General features: G+C 49.6%; 1 pseudogene; it reads right to left on the reverse strand.

Moving 5' to 3' along the window:
- Positions 1-1659: 1659 nt before the first annotated feature.
- On the reverse strand, positions 1660-2661 carry LOC111142674 (annotated as a pseudogene).
- Positions 2662-6000: the final 3339 nt, after the last annotated feature.

Below are 6000 nucleotides of genomic sequence, written 5' to 3' on the forward strand. Positions count from 1 at the left end.
CAGGCTGGGAAGCGAGGGATTTGGCTTCCACTGGAAACACCATTTCCCCATATCCTTACCACCGGAATGGGGACTGCAATTCCCCTCCAGCCAGAGCCCCGGGATGACTGCATTCTGTCGCAGAGCAGGGTTTAATCTCACTGCTGCCTCAGGAATAAGATACTACATTTAGATAAATCTATACTTTATGTTCACGCTTTGTAGAACAGTGACCTTTGACAGAAACTGCTTCCCTGCGTGGCTTCGTAGTTTTCATTGATTCTAAAACAAGCTATGTGTCTTGAATGGATCTACTCATTCCTTCTAGGTATCAAGTACATTTGAACTACGCCGTTACTAAGAGTTTTTTTTTTTAACTTTCATACTTGTATGGGACTTGTCACCATTTAAACTCTAACGCCATCCTGTGGAATTTAACCTGACAGGTGTTTACCGAGAGCCTGCTGTGTGTTCCAGTCCTTTGGCAAATAGGGAATCTGCTCAGGTAGTTTTGATGGTGTCTCATTGTAAGACAAATCATGGTCTTCAGCATGGCTCCTAGGGCCCCATGACTTTCTTACAGTTCATGGTGCCTGGTATTGGGTAAGTAAGCCTTCACTGGATGCTCGCTACTAATTATGATGATTTCTTTTTAAACTTTTTAAAAAATAAATATATTTATTTGACAGACAGAGATCATAAGTAGGCAGAGAGGGGGAAGCAGGCTCCCTGCTGAGCAGAGAGCCCGATGTGGGGCTCGATCCCAGGACCCTGAGATGATGACCTGAGCTGAAGGCAGAGGCAGAGGTGCCCCTGATTGTGATGATTTCTCTGGCCTCCCTGCTTGCCACCCTCACCCTCTCTCCCACCCTCTGGTCACGCTGGCCACGGGCTGGTGCTGAATTTACTACACACTGTCATGTTGACTCATCGTCTTTGTTCATGTGATTTCTTCTGCTCAGATTGCTTCCCTTCATCGATTCCAAATCCTAACTCATCCTTCAAGACTTCGCTCAGATGTTACCCCTCCCATCAGGTCTTCTGGTGTCCTTCCCCTCTGACACATTTCTCCTGTCCATTGTCCCCCAGCACCTTGTTCTTGTGTTTTTACAGCATTGATCTTTGATAATCTTACCTTCCTGTTTGTATACATCTTTACTTCAAGTACTTCTTGAGGATGGGAATCATGTCTTATTATGAGTAACTCCAGCACTTAGAACTTAATTGGGTAGATGTAAAAACAAGAACAAACATTTCCTATGAGTCCTTTTGTCTGGCCAACAATGGTGCCGAGAGCACTACGGATCATTTACTCCTTGCCCTATAAGTAGATGATGTTGTAACCTATTTTACAGATGATGAAACCGAGGCACAGAGAATACTAAAAGCCTAAGGTCTTACATAGCAAGTAAGTAGCGTTGCTGGGAGATGTTCAATAAATGATTATCAGCATGCTGAATGGAGTTGAATTAAGATTTTTCCTATTCTGGGAAGATGTTTAAAAAAAAAAAAGCCATGGTCCCTGTCCTTGAAATAGTTAATTGGCAACACCTTTTTTTTTTTTCCCAAGCATTTTTTTTTTAATTAACGAAAGGGATTGAAACACTCAAATGCAAAGGCACTGTGGGACTCAAAACGCTCCAGTTTCTAAGTTGCAGAATCAGCACATACTGGAAAAATTCAATGATATTTGAAAATGTAAGATGAACTCTTTTCCTTGAGTTCCTTTCCTTGCATTTATAAACGGAGAGAGGGGCCCATCTGTTTGAGGGATTCTGTAGCCTTGACAGGTTCTTTTAACTTGTACTGCACCATGTTGAATGCCAGTGCTTTGATTTCTTATGCAGGAAGTGAAGAAACCGCGGACCCTTAACAGCTGATACCTATGAATCCTGTTGAGTGACGACAAAGTATGCAGAAAAGACCATGGAGTTTGCAAATGTGCTGAGGTTTGACACTGGTGCCATCACATCCCAGGAGCACACCCAGTGAGGGGAGCCAGACCACTGCATGTCCCCTCCCCCCCACCCCCCACCCCATGGACTGACGGTGGCTGGTTTTGGCGTCTGAGTGAGCTTTGATTCCTGCTTTTATCTGTTGGAGAGGCTGGGGCTGTCCCACCAGGTGGTGGGTTTTCTCTAGTGAATGGAGCTCTCTCTTTTTCTGAAAGTCTTCTAAATGCAAAGCAGGAAACAGTCTGTGAACCTAAAATTTCACATTTTCCATCTCAGTAGCCTGCTCCATATTCAGTTTTTCCTTCTTGGGGCACTGTACCTCTTGAGGCATTTTTTGTTAATGACAAGTTTAAAACCATATATTAGCAAAATTTCCATCAAGGTGGAAGCTGGAATTTCACTGCCATGGGCTGTGAAGATGGCTGCAATTTGACGCCATTATTTTCATTTGGTAGGTCCTGGAAGAAGGACCCGACTGTTGATAACATGGGTTTGACCCAAATTGACAGCACGCCTTTCTGGATGGCGAAGTAAGTGTTAATAACAAGGGAAGGCCGTGTCTATCATGAATGGTTCCTTCATCAGGGGGCACCGCTCTACTCTGAAGACCTGACTGACAGTTATAGATTTCCACACAGTTTCACTAGCTGCAGTGCCATGCTCTGCCCTAGGGTCCCGGGGTCAGCAGCAGCCGTGGGCACTTTGGCCAAGGACCCCTGCCGAGCATCCCCGGTGCTGGGACACAGGCTCCAGCCTGGGTCAGCGAGCCCTGGTCAGTGGGGATGGCGGGGAGACTCTAGCTCGCAAAACTCTGCATGTCAGTGTCCAGAAGCAGGGCTTCCATTCCATCTTTTATTATTATTATTATTTAAAGATTTTATTTATTTTTTTGACAGAGAGAGATACAGCGAGAGAGGGAACACAAGCAGGGGGAGTGGGAGAGGGAGAAGCAGGATTCCCACAGAGCAGGGAGCCTGATGCGGGGCTTGATCCCAGGAGCCTGGGATCATAACCCCAGCCGAAGGCAGACACTTAACGACTGAGCCAGCCAGGCGGCCCTCCCATTCCATCTTAAATTTCACTTAAAGTCATTAAATGCCTCTTCCCAAGTTACTACTGTAGCCAGGAAAAACAAAAACCACCTCCTGTCGAACACTTGATTAAACTCTGGATGAAGTCGTTCAGTTCCATCTTGTTCTCTTATTGGACTCAGATTTTACATCGCATCTTTACTTTGGCCATGACCTATGCTGACAATTTTCGGTTACCCACACACTGTGGCATACATATTACATAGAATAATGGCATTTACTCCGTCACGATTCTTACATCCCGTGTCCACACAGTCATGGGTACGGAAGAGCAGAGCGGGTAAGTTCCGCCTGCCGTCCAGGGACAGACCGCTTAAATCACACCCTAAGTCTCAGGGTCAGCTCCGAGCCTAAATGGTTTTTGCAGGGCGCCCACGCCTGTGAGCACCTGTGGCCTCGGGCGCCACGCTGTTCGCCACCGCCGACAGCAGGGGGCGGCCTCCGCCCAGCGCCGCGTGGCCGAGCTCCCGGGCCCCAGGTCTAGGGGCGCAGAGAATCACTCCCGGGGCGGGGCAAGGGGGTGCCGGGCCAGTTTCCCCAGAAGCTAAGCTCCTCTCTGGGGAATTTGGTGCAGAAGGTTCGGTCCTCAGAAGTCACTGCCCAGTGGCGAGACTGCGCCTCCTATGACCCCCGCGGCCTGGGCTCCATGAAGAAGAGGAGGGGAGCTCAGGTGGCAGGCGGGGCTCCCGGGAAATAAGTGTAGTCAGCGGCCTCGAAGCTTTGGTGCGCCAGAATTTGTCGTGAGACCATAACCATAACCCTTTGACTGCAGGAAGCTGCTTGCGACATTCTTCCCAGGCATTCTTCCCAGGCTCGGGAGCCTAACTGCCGCTGGTCCTTAAGAAGGACACACCCTGGGGCGCCTGGGGGGCTCAGTGGGTTAAAGCCTCTGCCTTCGGCTCAGGTCATGATCCCGGGGTCCTGGTATCCAGCCCGGTGTCGGGCTCTCTGCTCCGCGGACACCCTGCTTCCCTTCCTCTCTCTCTGCCTGCCTCTGCCTACATTTGATCTCTCTCTCTGTCAACAACAACAACAACAACAACAACAAACTTAAAAAAAGAAAAAAAGAAGAAGGACACACCCTGTCCAGATACCTCTTTCTCTAGCCCCAGACATTTCTGCTCTGGGGAGTAACCTGGGTGCCTTAGTGCTGGCATGGTTTCAATAGAATGAAGAATCAGAATCCCCGAAGATCTAAAGGACATGCTGAGAAGAAGGGGCATGCTACAAGGGGCAAAAGAAAAAGCCCTCTGTGTAATTCTAAAAAGCTCCCTCATAACCAGGGAGGCGTATCTTCATAGCAACACATGTGATTAAGGACTTTGACTTCGTTTTAGTTGTTGAAAATCGAAAAAGAAAAACCGCATACCTACTGTGTGTGTGATTTAAGTCATTAATTTTTTTTCAAAAAATATTTATTTAGAGAGAGAGCGGGGGAGAGGGGCAGAGGGAGAGAAGGAGAGAATCCTGAGCAGACTTCCTGCTACGGTCAGAGCCTTGTGGGGGGTGGATTGAGTGTTGGGGGAGTGGGCTCGATTTTAGAACCCTGAGATCATGGCCCGAGCTGAAATCAAGAGTTGGATGCTCAACAGACTGAGCCCCCCAGTTGTCCCTTAAGTCATTAATATCTTAGTGAGACTCACTCTTTTCCAGGCCAGGGAGGCTGGTGACCTGGCCCTCTGTGCTATGTGGGTCCCGCAGCATGAGAAGGGTGGGGAGCTGCCTCCCTGTCCAGGGCAGAGGCCTTGGGGGCACCCTGCTGACGTTCCACCTGAGACATGGAGAACTGAAGAAGTCACAACGTGAAAACACTTCTGCTACATGGCCATTGGAGGCTGAAACCCAAAACAAAGAGGAAAGGGCTTTTCATTAACCTAACCCTTTACTGAAATGGTTTCGGTGAATCTGGTCCAGGTGCCAGATGTGCACAGAGCTTGGGGTGAGAAGCAAGGCCATCCTGGGGGATGGGGAGGGGACAGAGGTCATGCCCCTGCTGAGTCAGGCCATCTGAACCTGGGCAGGTGATATGGGATTGCACAGCAGTTCCGCATATCAGAATGACCCTGAGCCCTTCCTGCCCCTGCACAGCTTCCTCCTCCCCCAGGGCTGATGGGGGAGCTAAATGACTGATACTGTTGCTTTTCTGGCGGTGACCCCGTCAGGTATACCCCCAGTCTACTGTAAGGACAGTGACTGGTGGGATCTGTAGCATAGAGACCGGGTCATTCACCTGAGCGGGAGGCCGGACCAGGGGATTCCTATGCCTCCCCCATCCCCCCTGGGAGACTCCCTTGTTAGGCTGAAGAAGCCTCCAGGAGACATTGTCAAAGCCCCAAATAAGTTATGCATGAATGCATTCAATCATCTTACAGAACAGAGGACAACCCTGTGGCATGCCTCATGAACAATGAACGTTGCCTCGTGGAATGGCAGCTCACCTACCCAGTGCTGGAGAGGTCTAGTGACAAAAGCACTGTCTTGAGTGTTTTCAGCATGAAGGGCTGCTCTGCTTATCGCTAAAGGCGCTGCGAATTGGCCCTGGTGTTTTTAGCATCACCTTCCTGTCCCTGTCCTGGATGACACTGTGCCCCTCCCCCACCGTGCAGCACTTGGTCCGCACTCCCACTTCACCTGGAATGCTCCGCTCCTGATTCCTGACCAAGCCCCCCACCCCCCCCCCCCCGCCCCCTGCAACTCAGCAACTCACTTCCTCAAACTCAGAGCCATCATCACTGCCTCCAGGAAGCCTGAGCCATGCTCACGGGTTCTCCCGGAGCCCTGTGTAAGCCCCTCCTGCCAGCCCTCTCCAGTGGGACTATGCAGTGCTGGTTACTGGAGGGCAGGGGCTCCAAGGTTACCCCGACCTACATTTGTTTTTTCCCCAACTCAATACACAACTTTTATTGCATCTTTAAAATACCACAAGTAAGTCTGAGGACTCACTGGACATCTTGCTGTTTCTGCATCTGGACCAT

The sequence above is a fragment of the Enhydra lutris genome, unplaced genomic scaffold (assembly GCF_002288905.1).
Source record: "Enhydra lutris kenyoni isolate GAN:26980312 unplaced genomic scaffold, ASM228890v2 scaffoldscaffold8, whole genome shotgun sequence".
NCBI lineage: Eukaryota > Metazoa > Chordata > Mammalia > Carnivora > Mustelidae > Enhydra > Enhydra lutris.